We start from the raw sequence: 16,852 nt of genomic DNA, 5'->3' as shown, positions 1-16,852 counted from the left end.
CTCTAGTTATAGATTCCGATGCTTCACTCCAGGTTTAGTGTATCCCTTGGACCTTCCTATTGACGATGAAACACAGAAATTGCATCAAAATTAAATACAAAAGGCATAAGGACGACTTAAGGACAAGAAGACTAACTCTCCTTAATGACTATGTTTTGAACCATTCCTGTGACACTAGTTATAGATTCCGATGCTTCACTTCAGGTTTACTGTATCCCTCTGACCTTCTTATTGACGATGAAACACAGAAATTGCATCGGAATTAAATAGAAAAGGCACAATGCCGACTTAAGTACAAGGACACTGACTCTTCTTACTGTCTATGTTTTGAACCATTCCTGCGACACTAGTTATAGATTCCGATGCTTGACTTCAGTTTTACTGTATCCCTTGGACCTACTTATTGACGATGAAACACAGAAATTGCATCGGAATTAAATACAAAAGGCACAATGCCGACTTAAGTTCTAGCGACTAACTCTTCTTACTGTCTATGATTTGAACTATTCCAGTGACACTAGTTATAGGTTCCGATGCTTCACTTCAGGTTTACTGTATCCCTTGGACCTTCTTGTTGACGATGAAACACAGAAATTGCATCGGAATTAAATACAAAGGGCACAGTGCCGACTTAAGTACAGGAAGACTGACCCTTCTTACTGTCTATGCTTTGAAAAAATCCTGTGACCCTACTTATAGATTGCGATGCTTCACTTCAGGTCTACTGTATCCCTTGGACCTCCTTATTGACGATGAATATCTGAAATTGCATCGGAAATAAATACAAAAGACACAATGCCGACTTAAGTACAAAAAGGCTGACTCTTCTTACTGACTATGTTTTGTAAGATTCCTGTGACACTAGTTATAGATTCCGATGCTTCGCGTCAGGTTTACTGTATCCCTCTAACCTTCTTATTGACGATGAAACACAGAAATTGCATCGGAATTAAATACAAAAGGCACAATGCCGACTTACGTACAAGAGACTAACTCTTCTTACTGACTATGATTTGAACCATTCCTGTGACACTAGTTATAGATTCCAATGCTTCACTTCAGGTTAACTGTATCCCTCTGACCTTCTTATTGACGATGAAACACAGATATTGCATCGGAATTTAATAGAAAAGGCACAATGCCAACTTAAGTACAAGAAGACTGACTCTTCTTACTGACTATGTTTTGAACCATTCCTGTGACACTAGTTATAGATTCCGATGCTTCACTACAGGTTTACTGTATCCCTCTGAGCTTCTTATTGACAATGAAACACAGAAATTGCATCGGAATTAAATACAAAAGGCACAATGCCGACTTAATTACTGTATATGTTTTGAACCATTCCTGTGACTCTAGTTATAGATTCCGATGCTTCACTCCAGGTTTACTGTATCCCTCTGACCTACTTATTGACGATGAAACACAGAAATTCCATCGGAATAAAATACAAGAGGCACAATGCCGACTTAAGTACAAGAAGACTGACTCTTCTTACTGTCTATGCTTTGAACCATTCCTGTGACACTAGTTATAGATTCCGATGCTTGACTTCAGGTTTACTGTATCCCTCTGACCTACTTATTGACGATGAAACACAGAAATTGCACCGGAATAATGTACAAGAGGCACAATGCCGACTTAAATACAACAAGGCTGACTCTTCTTACTGTCTATGTTTTGAACCATTCCATTGACACTAGTTATAGATTCCGATGCTTCACTCCAGGTTTACTGTATCCCTTGGACATTCTTATTGACGATGAAACACTGAAATTGCATCGGAATTAAATAGAAAAGGCACAATGCCGACTTATGTACAAGAAGACTGACGCTTCTTACTGACTATTTTTTGAACATTTCCTGTGACACTAGTTATAGATTCCGATACTTCACTTCAGGTTTACTGCATCCCTCTGACATTCTTATTTTCGATGAAACACAGAAATTGCATCGGAATTAAATAGAAAAGGCACAATGCCGACTTCAGTACAAGAAGACTGACTCTTCTTACTGACTATGTTTTGAACCATTCCTGTGACACTAGTTATAGATTCCGATGCTTCACTTCAAGTTTACTGTATCCGTTGGACCTTCTAATTTACGATGAAACACAGAAATTGCATCGGAATTAAATACAAAAGGCACAATGCCGACTTAAGTACAAGAAGACTGAATCTTCATACTGTCTATGATTTGAACTATTCCTGTGACACTAGTTATAGATTCTAATGCTTCACTTCAGCTTTAGTGTATCCCTCTGACCTTCTTATGGACGATGAAACTCAGAAATTGAATCGGAATTAAATACAAAAGGCACAATGCCGACTTAGGTACAAAAAGACTGACTCTTCTTACTGACTATGTTTTGAACCATTCCTGTGACACTAGTTATAGATTCCGATGCTTCACTTCAGGTTTACTGTATCCCTCTGACCGTCTTATTGACGATAAAACACAGAATTTGCATCGGAATTAAATACAAAAGATACTATGCCGACTTAAGGACAAGAAGACTGACTCTTCTTACTGACTATGTTTTCAAAGATTCCTGTGACACTATTTATAGATTCCGATGCTGCACTTCAGGTTTACTGTATCCCTCTGACCTTCTTATTGACGATGAAACACAGAAATTGCATCGGAATTAAATACAAAAGGCACAATGCCGACTTAAGTACAAGAGACTGACTCTTTTTACTGACTATGATTTGAACCATTCCTGTGACACTAGTTATAGATTCCAATGCTTCACTTCAGGTTTACTGTATCCCTCTGACCTTCTTATTGACGATGAAACACAGAAATTGCATCGGAATTAAATAGAAAAAGGCATAATGCCGACTTAAGTACAAGGACACTGACTCTTCTTACTGTCTATGTTTTGAACCATTGCTGCGACACTAGTTATAGATTCCGATGCTTGACTTCAGTTTTACTGTATCCCTTGGACCTACTTATTGACGATGAAACACAGAAATTGCATCGGAATTAAATACAAAAGGCTCAATGTCGACTTAAGTTCTAGAGACTAACTCTTCTTACTGTCTATGATTTGAACCATTCCTTTGACACTAGTTATAGATTCCGATGCTTCACTTCAGGTTTACTGTATCCCTCTGACCTTCTTATTGACGATGAAACACAGAAATTGCATCGGAATTAAATACAAAAGGCACAATGCCGACTAAAGTACAAGAAGACTGACTCTTTTTACTGACTATGTTTTGAACCATTCCTGTGACACTAGTTGTAGATTCCGATGCTTCACTTCAGGTTTACTGTATCCCTCTGATCTTCTTATTGACGATGAAACACCGAAATTGCATCGGAATTAAATACAAAAGGCACAATGCCGACTTAAGCACTGTCTATGTTTTGAGCCATTCCTGTGACTCTAGTTATAGATTCCGATGCTTCACTCCAGGTTTAGTGTATCCCTTGGACCTTCCTATTGACGATGAAACACAGAAATTGCATCAAAATTAAATACAAAAGGCATAAGGACGACTTAAGGGCAAGAAGACTAACTCTCCTTAATGACTATGTTTTGAACCATTCCTGTGACACTAGTTATAGATTCCGATGCTTCACTTCAGGTTTACTGTATCCCTCTGACCTTCTTATTGACGATGAAACACAGAAATTGCATCGGAATTAAATAGAAAAGGCACAATGCCGACTTAAGTACAAGGACACTGACTCTTCTTACTGTCTATGTTTTGAACTATTCCTGCGACACTAGTTATAGATTCCGATGCTTGACTTCAGTTTTACTGTATCCCTTGGACCTACTTATTGACGATGAAACACAGAAATTGCATCGGAATTAAATACAAAAGGCACAATGCCGACTTAAGTTCTAGAGACTAACTCTTCTTACTGTCTATGATTTGAACTATTCCAGTGACACTAGTTATAGATTCCGATGCTTCACTTCAGGTTTACTGTATCCCTTGGACCTTCTTGTTGACGATGAAACACAGAAATTGCATCGGAATTAAATACAAAGGGCACAGTGCCGACTTAAGTACAGGAAGACTGACCCTTCTTACTGTCTATGCTTTGAAAAAATCCTGTGACCCTACTTATAGATTGCGATGCTTCACTTCAGGTCTACTGTATCCCTTGGACCTCCTTATTGACGATGAATATCAGAAATTGCATCGGAAATAAATACAAAAGACACAATGCCGACTTAAGTACAAAAAGGCTGACTCTTCTTACTGACTATGTTTTGTAAGATTCCTGTGACACTAGTTATAGATTCCGATGCTTCACGTCAGGTTTACTGTATCCCTCTAACCTTCTTATTGACGATGAAACACAGAAATTGCATCGGAATTAAATACAAAAGGCACAATGCCGACTTACGTACAAGAGACTAACTCTTCTTACTGACTATGATTTGAACCATTCCTGTGACACTAGTTATAGATTCCAATGCTTCACTTCAGGTTAACTGTATCCCTCTGACCTTCTTATTGACGATGAAACACAGAAATTGCATCGGAATTTAATAGAAAAGGCACAATGCCGACTTAAGTACAAGAAGACTGACTCTTCTTACTGACTATGTTTTGAACCATTCCTGTGACACTAGTTATAGATTCCGATGCTTCACTACAGGTTTACTGTATCCCTCTGACCTTCTTATTGACAATGAAACACAGAAATTGCATCGGAATTAAATACAAAAGGCACAATGCCGACTTAATTACTGTATATGTTTTGAACCATTCCTGTGACTCTAGTTATAGATTCCGATGCTTCACTCCAGGTTTACTGTATCCCTCTGACCTACTTATTGACGATGAAACACAGAAATTCCATCGGAATAAAATACAAGAGGCACAATGCCGACTTAAGTACAAGAAGACTGACTCTTCTTACTGTCTATGCTTTGAACCATTCCTGTGACACTAGTTATAGATTCCGATGCTTGACTTCAGGTTTACTGTATCCCTCTGACCTACTTATTGACGATGAAACACAGAAATTGCACCGGAATAATGTACAAGAGGCACAATGCCGACTTAAATACAACAAGGCTGACTCTTCTTACTGTCTATGTTTTGAACCATTCCATTGACACTAGTTATAGATTCCGATGCTTCACTCCAGTTTTACTGTATCCCTTGGACATTCTTATTGACGATGAAACACTGAAATTGCATCGGAATTAAATAGAAAAGGCACAATGCCGACTTATGTACAAGAAGACTGACGCTTCTTACTGACTATTTTTTGAACATTTCCTGTGACACTAGTTATTGATTCCGATGCTTCACTTCAGGTTTACTGTATCCCTCTGACCTTCTTATTTTCGATGAAACACAGAAATTGCATCGGAATTAAATAGAAAAGGCACAATGCCGACTTCAGTACAAGAAGACTGACTCTTCTTACTGACTATGTTTTGAACCATTCCTGTGACACTAGTTATAGATTCCGATGCTTCACTTCAAGTTTACTGTATCCGTTGGACCTTCTAATTTACGATGAAACACAGAAATTGCATCGGAATTAAATACAAAAGGCACAATGCCGACTTAAGTACAAGAAGACTGAATCTTCATACTGTCTATGATTTGAACTATTCCTGTGACACTAGTTATAGATTCTGATGCTTCACTTTAGGTTTAGTGTATCCCTCTGACCTTCTTATGGACGATGAAACTCAGAAATTGAATCGGAATTAAATACAAAAGGCACAATGCCGACTTAGGTACAAAAAGACTGACTCTTCTTACTGACTATGTTTTGAACCATTCCTGTGACACTAGTTATAGATTCCGATGCTTCACTTCAGGTTTACTGTATCCCTCTGACCGTCTTATTGACGATAAAACACAGAATTTGCATCGGAATTAAATACCAAAGATACTATGCCGACTTAAGGACAAGAAGACTGACTCTTCTTACTGACTATGTTTTCAAAGATTCCTGTGACACTATTTATAGATTCCGATGCTGCACTTCAGGTTTACTGTATCCCTCTGACCTTCTTATTGACGATGAAACACAGAAATTGCATCGGAATTAAATACAAAAGGCACAATGCCGACTTAAGTACAAGAGACTGACTCTTTTTACTGACTATGATTTGAACCATTCCTGTGACACTAGTTATAGATTCCAATGCTTCACTTCAGGTTTACTGTATCCCTCTGACGTTCTTATTGACGATGAAACACAGAAATTGCATCGGAATTAAATAGAAAAAGGCATAATGCCGACTTAAGTACAAGAACACTGACTCTTCTTACTGTCTATGTTTTGAACCATTGCTGCGACACTAGTTATAGATTCCGATGCTTGACTTCAGTTTTACTGTATCCCTTGGACCTACTTATTGACGATGAAACACAGAAATTGCATCGGAATTAAATACAAAAGGCACAATGTCGACTTAAGTTCTAGAGACTAACTCTTCTTACTGTCTATGTTTAGAACCATTCCTGTGACACTAGTTATAGATTCCGATGCTTCACTTCAGGTTAACTGTATCCCTCTGACCTTCTTATTGACGATGAAACACAGAAATTACATCGGAATTAAATACAAAGGGCACAATGCCGACTTAAGAACAGGAAGACTGACCCTTCTTACTGTCTATGCTTTGAAAAAATCCTGTGACCCTAGTTATAGATTGCGATGCTTCACTTCAGGTCTACTGTATCCCTTGGACCTTCTTATTGACGATGAATATCAGAAATTGCATCGGAAATAAATACAAAAGGCACAATGCCGACTTAAGTACAAGAGACTGACGCTTTTTACTGACTATGATTTGAACCATTCCTGTGACACTAGTTATAGATTCCAATGCTTCACTTCAGGTTAACTGTATCCCTCTGACCTTCTTATTGACGATGAAACACAGAAATTGCATCGGAATTTAATAGAAAAGGCACAATGCCGACTTAAGTACAAGAAGACTGACTCTTCTTACTGACTATGTTTTGAACCATTCCTGTGACACTAGTTATAGATTCCGATGCTTCACTTCAGGATTACTGTATCCCTCTGACCTTCTTATTGACAATGAAACACAGAAATTGCATCGGAATTAAATACAAAAGGCACAATGCCGACTTAATTACTGTATAAGTTTTGAACCATTCCTGTGACTCTAGTTATAGATTCCGATGCTTCACTCCAGGTTTACTGTATCCCTCTGACATACTTATTGACGATGAAACACAGAAATTGCACCGGAATGAAATACAAGAGGGACAATGCCGACTTAAGTACAAGAAGACTGACTCTTCTTACTGTCTAAGCTTTGAACCATTCCTGTGACACTAGTTATAGATTCCGATGCTTCACTTCAGGTTTACTGTATCCCTCTGACCTACTTATTGACGATGAAACACAGAAATTGCACCGGAATAATATGCAAGAGGCACAATGCCGACATAAATACAAGAAGGCTGACTCTTCTTACTGTCTATGTTTTGAACCATTCCATTGACACTAGTTATAGATTCCGATGCTTCACTCCAGGTTTACTGTATCCCTTGAACATTCTTATTGACGATGAAACACTGAAATTGCATCGGAATTAAATAGAAAAGGCACAATGCCGACTTATGTACAAGAAGACTGACGCTTCTTACTGACTATGTTTTGAACATTTCCTGTGACACTAGTGATAGATTCCGATGCTTCACTTCAGGTTTACTGTATCCCTTGAACCTTCTTATTGAAGATGAAACACAGAAAATGCGTCGGAATTAAATACAAAAGGCACAATGCCGACTTAGGAACATGAAGATTGACTCTTCTTACTGTCTATGTTTTGAACCATTCCTGTGACACTAGTTATAGATTCCGATGCTGCACTCCAGGCTTACTGTATATCTTGGACCTTCTTATTGACGATGAAACACAGAAATTGCATCGTAATTAAATACAAAAGGCCCAATGCCGACTTAAGTACATCAAGACTGACTCTTCCTACTGTCTATGTCGTGAACCATTCCTGTGATCCTAGTTATAGAATCCGATGCTTCTCTTCCGGTTTAATGTATCTCTTGGACCTTCGTATTGACGATGAAACACAGAAATTGCATCGGAATTAAATACAAAAGGCACAATGCCGACTTAAGTACATGAAGACCGACGCTTCTTACTGATTATGTTTTGAACCATTCCTGTGAACTTAGTTATAGATTCCGATGCTTCACTTCATGTTTACTGTATCCCTTGGACCTTCTTATTTACGATGAAACACAGATATTGCATCGGAATTAAATACAAATGGCACAAAGCCGACTTAAGTACAAGAAGACTGTATCTTCTAACTGTCTATGTTTTGAACCATTCCTGTGACACTAGTTATAGATTCCGATGCTTCACTCCAGGTTTACTGTATCGTTTGGACCTTCTCATTGACGATGAATCACAGAAATTGCATCGGAATTAAATAGAAAAGGCACAATGCCGACTCAAGGACAAGAGGACTGACTCTTCTTACTGACTATGTTTTGAACCATTCCTGTGACACTAGTTATAGATTCCGATGCTTCACTTCTGGTTTACTGTATCCCTCTGACCTTCTTATTGACGATGAAACACAGAAATTGCACCGGAATTAACTACAAAAGCCACAATGCCGACTTAAGTTAAAAAGACTGACTCTACTTACTGACTATGTTTGAATCATTCCTGTGACTCTAGTTATAGATTCCGATTCTTCACTTCATGTTTACTGTATCCCTCTGACCTTCTTTTTGACGATCAAACACAGAAATTGCACCGGAATTAAATAGATATGGCACAATGCCGACTTAAGTACAAGAAGACTGACTCTTCTTATCGTCTATGTATTGAACCATTCCTGTGACACTAGTTATAGATTCCTTTGCTTGACTCAGGTTTACTGTATGTCTTGGACCTTCTTATTGACGATGAAACACAGAAATTGCATCCGATTTAATACAAAAGGCACAATTTCGACTTAAGTACAAGAGGACTGACTCTTCTTACTGACTATGTTTTCAACCATTTCTGTGACACTAGTTATAGATTCCTATGCTTGACCTCAAGTTTACTGTATCTCTTGGACCTTCTTATTGACGATGAAACACAGAAATTGCATCGGAATTTAATACAAAAGGCACAATGCCGACTCAAGTACAAGAAGACTGACTCTTCTTACTGTCTATGTTTTGAACCATTCCTGTGACACTAGTTATTGATTCCGATGCTTCAATTCAGGTTTACTGTATCCCTCTGACGTTCTTATTGACGATGAAACACAGAAATTGCATCGTAATTAAATACAAAAGGCACAATGTCGACTTAAGTACAAGAGGACTCTTCTTACTGACTATGTTTTCAACCATTTCTGTGACACTAGTTATAGACTCCGATGCTTCACTTCAGGGTTACTGAATCCCTCGGACCTTCTTATTGATGATGAAACACAGAAATTGCATCGGAATTAAATACAAAAGGCACAATGCCGACTCAAGTACAAGAAGACTGACTCTTCTTACAGTCTATGTTTTGAACAATTCCTGTGACACTAGTTACTGATTCCGATGCTTCACTTCAGGTTTAATGTATCCCTCTGACGTTCTTATTGACGATGAAACACAGAAATTGCATCATAAATAAATACAAAAGGCACAATGTCGACTTAAGTACAAGAGGACTGATTCTTCTTACTGACTATGTTTTCAACCATTTCTGTGACACTAGTTATAGATTCCGATGCTTCACTTCAGGGTTACTGAATCCCTCGGACCTTCTTATTGATGATGAAACACAGAAATTGCATCGGAATTAAATACAAAAGGCACAATGCCGACTTAAGTGCAAAAGGACTGTCTGTTCTTAATGTCTATGTTTTGAACCATTCCTGTGACACTAGTTATAGATTCCGATGCTTCACTTCAGGTTTACTGTATCCCTTGGACCTTCTTATTAGCGATGAAACACAGATTTTTCATCGGAATTAAATACAAAAGGCACAATGCCGACTTAAGTACAAGAAGACTGTATCTTCTAACTGTCTATGTTTTGAACAATTCCTGTGACACTAGTTATAGATTCCGATGCTTCACTCCTGGTTTACTGTATCCCTTGGACCTTCTCAATGACGATGAAACACAGATATTGCATCGGAATGAAATACAAAAGGCACAATGCCGACTCAAGGACAAGAGGACTGACTCTTCATACTGACTATGTTTTGAACCATTCCTGTGACACTGTTTATAGATTCCGATTCTTCACATCAGGTTTACTGTATCCCTCTGACCTTCTTATTGACGATGAAACACAGAAATTTCACCGGAATTAAATACATAAGGAACAATGCCAACTTAAGTACATGAAGACCGACTCTTCTTACTGACTATGTTTTGAACCATTCCTGTGACACTAGTTATAGATTCCAATGCTTCACTTCAGGTTTACTGTATCACTTGGACCTTCTTATTGACGATGAAACACAGAAATTGCATCGGAAATAAATACAAAAGGCACAATGCGGACTTAAGTACATGAAGACCGACACTTCTTACTGACTATGTTTTGAATAATTCCTGTGACACTAGGTATAGATTCCGATGCTTCACTTCAGGTTTCCTGTATCCCTTGGACCTTCTTATTGACGATGAAACACAGAAATTGCATCGGAATTAAATACAAAAGGCACAAGGCCGACTTAAATACAAGAAGACTAACACTTCTTACTAACTTTGTTTTGAACCATTCCAGTGACACAAGTTATAGATTCCGATGCTTCACTTCAGGTTTTCTGTATCCCTCTGACCTTCCTATTGACGATGAAACACAGATATTGCACCGGAATTAAATACAAAAGGAACAATGCCGACTTAAGTACAAGAAGACTGACTCTTCTTACTGTCTATGTTTTGAACTGTTCCATTGGCACTAGTTATAGATTCCGATGCTTTACTCCAGGTTTACTGTATCCCTTGGACCTTCGTATTGACGATCAAACACTGGAATTGCATCGGAATTAAATAGAAAAGGCACAATGCCGACTTAAGTACAAGAAGACTGACTCTTCTTACTGACTATGTTTTGAACCATTCCTGTGACACTAGTTATAGATTTTGATGCTTCATTTCAGGTTTACTGTATCTATTGGACCTTCTTATTCACGATGAAACACCGAAATTGCATCGGAATTAAATACAAAAGGCACAATGCCGACTTAAGTACATGAATACTGACTCTTCTTACTGACTATGTTTTGAACCATTCCTGTGACACAAGTTATAGATTCCGATGCTTCACTTCAGGTTTACTGTATCCCTTGAACCTTCTTATTGACGATGAAACACAGAAATTGCATCGGAATTAAATACAAATGTCACAATGCCGACTTAGGTACAAGAAGACTGACTCTTCTTACTGTCTACGCTCTGAACCATTCCTATGACACTAGTTATAGATTCCGATGCCACACTCCAGGTTTACTGAATCCCTTGGACCATCTTACTGACGATGAAACACAGAAATTGCATCGGAATTAAATACAAAGGGCACAATGCCGACTTAGGGGCAAGAAGACTGACTCTTGTTACTGTCTATGTTTTGAACCATTCCTGTGACACTAGTTAGCGATTCCGATGCTTCACTTCAGGTTTACTGTATCATTTGGACCTTCTTATTGACGATCAAACGCAAGCATTACATCGGAAATAAATACAAATGGCACAATGCCGACTTAAGTACAAAAAGACTGACTCTTCTTACTGACTATGTTTTCAACCATTCCTCTGACACTAGTTATAGATTCCGATGCTTCACTTCAGGTTTTCTGTAACCCTTGGACCTTCGTATTGACGATGAAACACAGAAATTGCATCGGAATTAAATACAAAATTCACAATGCCGGCTTCAGTACAAGAAGACTGTATCTTCTTACTGTCTATGTTTTGAACCATTCATGTGACACTAGTTATAGATTCCGATGCTGCATTCCAGGTTTACTGTATTCCTTGGACATTCTTATTGACGATGAAACACAGAAATTGCATCGGAATTAAATACAAAGGCACAATGCCGACTTAAGGACAAGAAGATTGACTCTTCTTACTGACTATTTTTTTAACCATTACTGTGACACTACCTATAGATTCCGATGCTTCACTTCAGGTGTACTGTATCCCTCTGACCTTCTTATTGACGATGAAACACAGAAATTGCACCGGAATTAAATACAAAAGGCACAATGCGGACTTAAGAACAAGAAGACTGACTCTAATTACTGTCTATGTTTTGAACCATTCCTGTGACACTAGTTAGCGATTCCGATGCTTCACATCAGGTTTACTGTATCATTTGGACCTTCTTATTGACGATGAAACACAGAAATTACATCGGAATTAAATTCCAAAGGCACAATGCCGACTTAAGTACAAAATGACTGTCTCTTCTTACTGACTATGTTTTGAACCATTCCTGTGACACTAGTTATAGATACCGATGCTTGACTTCACGTTTACTGTATCCCTTGGAATTCTTATTGACAAAGATACACAGAAATTGCATCCGAATTTAATACAAAAATCACAATGCCGACTCAAGTACAAGAAGACTGACTCTTCTTACTGACAATGTTTTGAACCACTTCTGTGACACTAGTTATAGTTTCCTATACTTCACTTCAGGGTTACTGAATCCCTCTGACCTTCTTATTGACGATGAAACACAGAAATTGCATCGGAATTAAATACGAAGTGCACAATGCCGACTTAAGTACAAGAAGACTGACTCTTTTTACTGTCTAAGATTGGAACCATTCCTATGACACTAGTTATAGATTCCGATGCTTCACTTCAGGTTTACTGGATCCCTTGGACCTTCTTATTGAAGATGAAACACAGAAATTGCATCGGAATTAAATACAAAAGGCATAATGCCGACTTAAGTACAAGGAGACAGTATCTTCTTACTGTCTATGTTTTGAACCACTCCTGTGACACTAGTTATAGATTTCGATGCTTCACTCCAGGTTTACTGTATACCTCTGACCTTCTTATTGACGATGAAACACCGAAATTGCACCGGAATTAAATAGAAAAGGCACAATGCGGACTTAAGTACAAGAAGACTGACTGTTCTTACGGTCTATGTTTTGAACGATTCCTGTGACACTAGTTATAGATTCCGATGCTTCACTTCAGGTTTACTGTATCCCTTGGACCTTCTTATTGAAGATGAAACACAGAAATTGCATCAGAATTAAATACAAAAAGCACAATGCTGACTTAAGGACAAGAAGATTGACTCTTCTTACTGACTATGTTTTGAACCATTCCTGTGACACTAGTTATAGATTCCGATGCTTCACTTCAGGTTTACTGTATCCATCTGACCTTCTTATTGACGATGAAACACAGAAATTGCACCGGAATTAAATACAATAGGCGCAATGCCGACTTAAGTACATGAAGACCGACTCTACTTACTGACTATGATTTGAACCATGCCCATCCCTTGGACCTTCTTATTGACGATGAAACACAGAAATTGCATCGGAATTAAATACAAAATTCACAATGCCGACTTAAGTACAAGAAGACTGTATCTTCTTACTGTCTATGTTTTGAACCATTCATGTGACACTACTTATAGATTCCGATGCCTCACTTTAAGTTTACTGTATCCCTGGGACCTCCTTATTGACGATGAAACATAGAAATTGCATCGGAATTAAATACAAAAGGCACAATGCCGACTTAAGTACAAGAAGACCGACTCTTCTTACTGACTATGTTTTGAACCATTCCTGTGACACTAGTTATTATTTCCGATGCTTCACTTCAGGTTTCCTGTATCCCTAGGACCTTCTTATTGAAGATGAAACACAGAAATTGCATCGGAATTAAATACATAAGGCACAATGCCGAGTTAAGTACTGTCTATGTTTTGAACCATTCCTGTGACACTAGTTATAGATTCCGAATTCTTCACTCTAAGTTTACTGTATCCCTGGGACCTCCTTATTGACGATGAAACATAGAAATTGCATCGGAATTAAATACAAAAGGCACAATGCCGACTTAAGTACAAGAAGACTGACTATTCTTACTGTCTATGTTTTGAACCTTTCCATTGACATTAGTTATAGATTCCGATGCTTCACTTCAGGTTTACTGTATCCCTCTGACCTTCTTATTGACGATGAGACACAGAAATTGCACCGGAATTAAATACATAAGGCACAATGCCGACTAAAGTACAAAAAGACTGACTCTTCTTACTGACTATGTTTTGAACCATTGCTGTGGCACTAGTTATAGATTCCGATGCTTTACTTCAGGTTTACTGTATCCCTCTGACCTTCTTATTGACGATGAAACACCGAAATTCACCGGAATTAAATAGAAAAGGAACAATGCGGACTTAAGTACAAGAAGACTGACTGTTCTTACGGTCTATCTTTTGAACGATTCCTGTGACACTAGTTATAGATTCCGATGCTTCACTCCAGGTTTACTGTATCCCTTGGACCTTCTCATTGACGATGAAACACAGAAATTGCATCGGAATTAAATACAAAAGGCACAATGCCGACTAAAGGACAAGAACACTGACTCTTCTTACTGACTACGTTTTGAACCATTCCTGTGACACTAGTTATAGATTCCGATGCTTCACTTCAGGTTTACTGTATCCATCTGATCTTCTTATTGGCGATGAAACACAGAAATTGCACCGGAATTAAATACAAAAGGCACAATGCCGACTTAAGTACATGAAGACAGACTCTTCTTCCTGACTATGTTTTGAACCATTCCTGTGACACTAGATATAGATTGCGATGCTTCACTTCAGGTATACTGTATCCCTTGGACCTTCTTATTGACGATGAAACACAGAAATTGCATCGGAATTAAATACAAAAGGCACAATGCCGACTTAAGTACTGTCTATGTTTTGAACTATTCCTGTGACACTAGCTATAGATTCCGATTCTTCACTCCAGGTTTATTGTATCCCTTGGACCTTCTTATTGACGATGATACACAGCAATTGCTTTGGAATTAAATACAAAAGGCACAATGCCGACATAAGGACAAGAAGACTGACTCTTCTTACTGACTATGTTTTTAACCGTTCCATTGACACTAGTTATAGATTCCGATGCTTTACTCCAGGTTTACTGTATCCCTTGGACCTTCGTATTGACGATGGAACACTGGAATTGCATCGGAATTAATTAGAAAAGGCACAATGCCGACTTAAGTACAAGAAGACTGACTCTTCTTACTGACTATCCTTTGAACCATTCCTCTGACACTAGTTATAGATTCCGATGCTTCACTTCAGGTTTACTGTATCCCTTGGACCTTCTTATTGACGATGAAGCACAGAAATTGCATTGGAATTAAATACAAAATTCACAATGCCGGCTTTAGTACAAGAAGATTGTATCTTCTTACTGTCTATGTTTTGAACCATTCATGTGACACTAGTTATAGATTCCGATGCTTCACTCCAGGTTTACTGTATCCCTTGGACATTCTTTGTGACAATGAAACACAGAAATTGCACCGGAATTAAATACAATAGGCGCAATGCCGACTTAAGTACATGAAGACCGACTCTACTTACTGACTATGATTTGAACCATGCCCATCCCTTGGACCTTCTTTTTGACGATGAAACACAGAAATTGCATCGGAATTAAATATAAAATTCACAATGCCGACATAAGTACAAGAAGACTGTATCTTCTTACTGTCTATGTTTTGAACCATTCATGTGACACTACTTATAGATTCCGATGCCTCACTTTAAGTTTACTGTATCCCTGGGACCTCCTTATTGACGATGAAACATAGAAATTGCATCGGAATTAAATACAAAAGGCACAATGCCGACTTAAGTACAAGAAGACCGACTCTTCTTACTGACTATGTTTTGAACCATTCCTGTGACACTAGTTATTATTTCCGCTGCTTCACTTCAGGTTTCCTGTATCCCTTGGACCTTCTTATTGAAGATGAAACACAGAAATTGCATCGGAATTAAATACATAAGGCACAATGCCGAGTTAAGTACTGTCTATGTTTTGAACCATTCCTGTGACACTAGTTATAGATTCCGATGCTTCACTCTAAGTTTACTGTATCCCTGGGACCTCCTTATTGACGATGAAACTTAGAAATTGCATCGGAATTAAATACAAAAGGCACAATGCCGACTTAAGTACAAGAAGACTGACCGTTCTTACTGTCTATGTTTTGAACCTTTCCATTGACATTAGTTATAGATTCCGATGCTTCACTTCAGGTTTACTGTATCCCTCTGACCTTCTTATTGACGATGAGACACAGAAATTGCACCGGAATTAAATACAAAAGGCACAATGCCGACTAAAGTACATAAAGACTGACTCTTCTTACTGACTATGTTTTGAACCATTGCTGTGGCACTAGTTATAGATTCCGATGCTTTACTTCAGGTTTACTGTATCCCTCTGACCTTCTTATTGACGATGAAACACCGAAATTGCACCGGAATTAAATAGAAAAGGAACAATGCGGACTTAAGTACAAGAAGACTGACTGTTCTTACGGTCTATGTTTTGAACGATTCCTGTGACACTAGTTATAGATTCCGATGCTTCACTCCAGGTTTACTGTATCCCTTGGACCTTCTCATTGACGATGAAACACAGAAATTGCATCGGAATTAAATACAAAAGGCACAATGCCGACTAAAGAACAAGAACACTGACTCTTCTTACTGACTACGTTTTGAACCATTCCTGTGACACTAGTTATAGATTCCGATGCTTCACTTCAGGTTTACTGTATCCATCTGATCTTCTTATTGGCGATGAAACACAGAA

The sequence above is a fragment of the Schistocerca serialis genome, chromosome 12 (assembly GCF_023864345.2).
Source record: "Schistocerca serialis cubense isolate TAMUIC-IGC-003099 chromosome 12, iqSchSeri2.2, whole genome shotgun sequence".
In the NCBI taxonomy this organism is placed as follows: domain Eukaryota; kingdom Metazoa; phylum Arthropoda; class Insecta; order Orthoptera; family Acrididae; genus Schistocerca; species Schistocerca serialis.
Note: the sequence above shows the minus strand (reverse complement) of the source record.